At 51.9% G+C, this 4,619-nt stretch overlaps 1 protein-coding gene across 1 annotated transcript in view; it reads right to left on the bottom strand.

The window, feature by feature from the left end:
• Positions 1–4,619, bottom strand: part of LOC104274821 (ras-related protein Rab-5C-like) — a gene marked incomplete at its 5' end in the record, with an annotated part of 9,363 nt that overhangs the window by 3,094 nt on the left and 1,650 nt on the right. The window lies entirely within an intron of this gene.

Here is a 4,619-nt window from a genome sequence, read left to right as displayed (position 1 = left end):
CCACATTCCTCAGGAGAAGGCTCCTCAAATCCAGCTGTGCCGAGCGGCACAAGCAGCCAGAACCGCTGCCCGGTCCCCAGCACCGCATCTCCAAAGCCGTGCGGGGGCACACCGCTCACACGAGCGGCAGGACAAGCTGGTTCCCAGGCCCATGGAACCACGGGCAAAGTCTTAGTGCTCTCCTGACCCCCGAGCTCAGCTGCAGGCATCGGGAGCAATTCTGAGGCGCGGTCACACGGATTTGGCACATTTCCCACACTCATCACAGCTCCTGCTTCTCATCAGTGGCAAATGCTACAGCTAGGGGCATCACCTCTCTCCCTTCCACTCTCAGAACCCAGGCTTCTTGTTGACAAAGACAACTGCAAAAAAAAAAAAAATATCCCCCAAAAGCCAATTTCTCCTTGTTCTGAGTGTGCCCCCAAAGAAACTCCAGGTATGCTCTGAGCACATCCAGCATTTACCCAGCACATACCAGATCTCTCCGAGCAAGAAGCTTAATGCAAGTTGAAATGGGTCTGACCTGGAGCAACAAGGACAAACACTCCTTTGACAGGATGAGAAACCCTGATAGGAAGCAAATTAGCAGCTTGTTTTGCTGTGAGGACACAGAGCTCTGCAGCTCCAGCCAGGAGCAGCTTGGTTAGCACCAGGTTTGGGAGGCACGTCCACAGCTCCACCAGCCTGAAAAAGTTTCCACCTTTTGGAGTTTCTCCTCTAACCAGAGCCTGCAAGGGAACAGCTTTTGCTTGTTTAACCTTGCAGCCATTTACCAGGGCAGTCTATCAGCAGTACGTAAGCTCTGCTGCCGTTTCAGACTAACATTCTGCACATTAAACACCACGTGAACCGTGCCTCTACCCAGTTATGACCTCCTGAAATATGATAGGGGTGATTCCCAGAGCAAAACAAGGAAATGAGCCTGTTGACATCCTCAAGTCTTAGCGTGACCTATATTTCACAGATCTCAACTCATTTTGCCATCTGTTTGTGCTACGTGAGCGCAAACAGCATTAAGCAAGCACATCTGCGTGTGCAGCTCCTCATGGAGAGCTACTGATGGGAGCAAAAAGCAGCGAAAGCCTTTGACCACTTCTGATTATAGAGAACCCAATCGCCTGCTAAAGATGGTTTGAAGTTTGGCAGCAGGATGGCACGACCTCACGTCCACCTGAGAAGCTGCCAGATCCTCGGTACGGTGAGGTGGAATTTATGCAGTTCAGGCAATCCCGACTGGTCACTAAGGGTCTCGGGCTGAGCAGCCTGCGGTACCGACTCAGGAAAGTCAAGACCACGAGAAGGAAGGGTATGAGAGGGTACTCACGTACTCAAGATTAACAAGTATTAACATCACTGCTTGCAACTAGTGAAACTGGGCAGGTTGTGATGTCACAAGAGTCATACAAAGGTACGTGCTGGGTGCTCTCCTTGCCCTACCTGCCTCCTGCTCACCGAAGGACATGCAGGAGCTCTGCGTCGCCCAGGCAGAAGGACCAGGGGTTTTTATTGTAAACTCTTCTTGCTTGCTTTGAGATCGAAGCCAGGTTTCAATGTCTGCTGCTGTCCAGCAACCAAGAACTCAAGCTCTCTCTTCTGCAGTTTACGCTGCTCTCAACACCTCACGTGTTTGCCAGGATTTGCTGTAGAGGCTTGTACAGTTCCATGAGTATCAAATTCAAGAATTTCAGTGCCCCAAATGAGAAAGCACATGCCAGCACTGCTGCATTCCAGGCTAGCAAGAACTCTTCCAAACAAACCAGTCCGGTGCAAGAGCCCCCGTGCCCACGGGGCAGTTACCACCAGACCCCCACATTAACCCCCTGCTCGCGAATTGCTTCACGGGACTCCCCACCACATGGAAGCTGTCCGATTAAGGTGTCAAGAGCTACAGAATCTGGTATTTTTGCCCTGTGTTCACGCAGTAACAAGGACTACTCTGAAAGCTGGCGATATTTAGAAACCCAATCCCAAAGAATCTAGTTACCCAAGAGGATTGCTTCTGCTCTCAGCTATGCAAGAAGCCATTTCACTGGGGATTTGTTGGCTTAGAATCAAAATACTCAAGACAAAAGCCCCAGTGAAGTATTTATCTTGTTGAATAGCTGACAGCGTTACATGGATTTCTTGGCAAAGCAACCCCGGGAGTTACTGAGAGGTTTTGCTTCACCTAACGCTGAGCGGGCAGCCAGCCACCGCCAGCAGGAACCTGCTGCTACCTCGCTTCCCCCCAGGACTGGCGAGGCCACTTCAGGATCCGAGTTCACCAGCAACTTCCAGGAGCAGCAGCAAGCGCGGGACCCACCTGAACAACACGCAGACTCCACCAGCCCAGATGGGCCCAGTGTGGAGCATCAACCTGATTTTCCAGCATGTTACTGCGATTGCTAAGGACAAACTTCAACAGCCTCACTGCAGCGGGGCCGGGAGGAACAGACCCAGCTCTCCCTGGCGAGGTGAGCCAGGGGACTGGCCCGAAGTACGGACCTCCACCCCACAAAGTCTGACCAGCTGGAGTACTTCATCTTTCTACAGACAACATACACTTCCCTCCACAAACACAGATCAAGAGATGAAGTGTTCTGTCAGGACAACCTGGAGCTCCACTCACAGCTCAGAATTGGGGAACTGGCCACCACCGTTGTCAGGAGCTGCGCTACAGCCTTAAAATGTAGATTCACAGACCCAAACCAGCTCAGACAGCAGCTTCTGAAGTACTGCTGTGGTCACTGCACTCTCAGAAGGTGAAGTCACAGCTTCTCCAGAGAGTCTCATGCCCACAGACTCTGGCATGCTCATTTTAATTTAGAGGCAAATAGGATTTACGTTGGCAAAAGGTTAAATTACTTTTTGTTGGCAGCTCGTCCTGAACAAGTGTAGTAGGATCCCAACACCAGCCCCTCTGCATGCTGTTAACACACGCATCTGTTTCCTGACACCTGCAGAGCCGCAGCCTCCAGAGCAGCCCCGGCAGCCGGCTGTTTTTCAAAGCAGCTTTTCAAAAACTATTCTATCATCAGAGATTTCGAGGCCGCTACCCACCCGAACCAGCACAGACGCCACGCAGCTGAGCAAGTGGGACGACACGCAGCCTCCCCTGGCCGGGCAGCCTGGAGCCGAGAAGCAGCAGAGGCCTCTCCACAGCTTCAGGGGGCCAAAGCCTGGTCTGATAAGGGACAGGTGCCAAGCAGAGAAGCGGAGACATCTTCAGTCGTCTCTGAAGCCAGATAAACAAAGCCCTCGAGGCAAGACAAACCCAAGAGAAGAAATCACGATGAAGGCCAAGCTCCCGCTCCTCCTCGGGCCTTTCTGACAGGCTCAGCGCCGAGCCTGTGTGGTCAGGCTGAGGGGCTGATCTGGAGAGGCAGCGCAGCACCCCACTACAGGCTCAGTTCAAGCTCAGATCAACTCTGAGCACGCTGTTAGATACAGAAGGCTCCTGCTCAGTTTGAGACTAAACCTCATTGGCCAGTGACACCTGCTGGGGTGGCAAGCCAGCTCCCAGGCTGCGAGGAAACTGCGAGGAACGCTCGTACGTCCCACAGAGCTGATCCGACTCTTTGGAAGTTTAAGCAAAGATCACAACCTGCACGACTGAGTCAAGGAGGGCAGCACTCGGGTCAGAGGGAGGGAGCAACCTCCCTCAAGCCTTCCTCTAACCACTGCAACCGCCCCCACAGCCCCTCAGGAGGGCTTCCTAGGTTTAAGCAGTTATCGCTTACCAGGAACTCTTGGAGAAGCCTCAGGAGGTAAGAAGAGATCACACTTACTGCTGCTACCTTGGAGCTACAGTTTTTTATGCTCAGAGTTGAATAGGTATCGGCAACAAGAGTTATTAGCACGTTGGTCACACTGGCAGCACAAGGAAGTTCCACGGCTAATCCAGCGGGGGTTTTAATTCTGCAGAACAGCATGACTAACTGCTTTTAAAACTGCACCTAGTGTCCTGCTAGATCACCACCGCACAACACAGAAAGGACAGCGAGGCGAGGCTGAGGCGTGCTGCTGCTGCCGGGTCCTCGTGTGTCACGAAAGCGAGTGGGCTGACACCAGAACTCACATTCTGAGCAGACAAACCGACTGTTCTGTGAACAAGAAGGCAAAATCATCAACAACACAAGGCAGAAAACTCCCATCTTCACTGCAAAAGAATCCGTGACCTTCACGCTATCTTCTCCAGACTACACAAAGATCTCTTCCCTCTAGCAGCTCTGTATTTGGAGCCCTACCAATCAAAAGCAAACATGAAAAACAGGGTTTTCTTATCTGTTTATGTAGAACTACTCCAGCAGTTTGTTCCCGTGCTCCAGGGGAGGAAAGCCTTCCCTTCAGGATTTAGATGAAGCTTTATTCTTCCCTGGTACTGTCACTCCAGGAAGGTTCACTGTTCCTGGCCAGCACTTGGAGTGTTTTCATAGTGTTAGTCTGAGAACTTAACAGAGCTTGCACAAGAGGACTTCAAACTTCATACCCCACGGGAAGAAAACAGCTGACTCTGCATTTCTACATTCTACCCTCCTTCCAGTAGCTGACCGAAATACTCTGGGCTACACCCACTGCATTAGAAGCGTTCCCATTTCATTTCCTGCGTCTGCAGGACTCGGCATCCTCCCCCCTTCCCT

The sequence above is a fragment of the Apaloderma vittatum genome, unplaced genomic scaffold (assembly GCF_000703405.1).
Source record: "Apaloderma vittatum isolate BGI_N311 unplaced genomic scaffold, ASM70340v1 scaffold28455, whole genome shotgun sequence".
In the NCBI taxonomy this organism is placed as follows: domain Eukaryota; kingdom Metazoa; phylum Chordata; class Aves; order Trogoniformes; family Trogonidae; genus Apaloderma; species Apaloderma vittatum.
The sequence above is the reverse complement of the archived record's forward strand: the minus strand, read 5'-3'. Positions and strand labels throughout refer to the sequence as shown.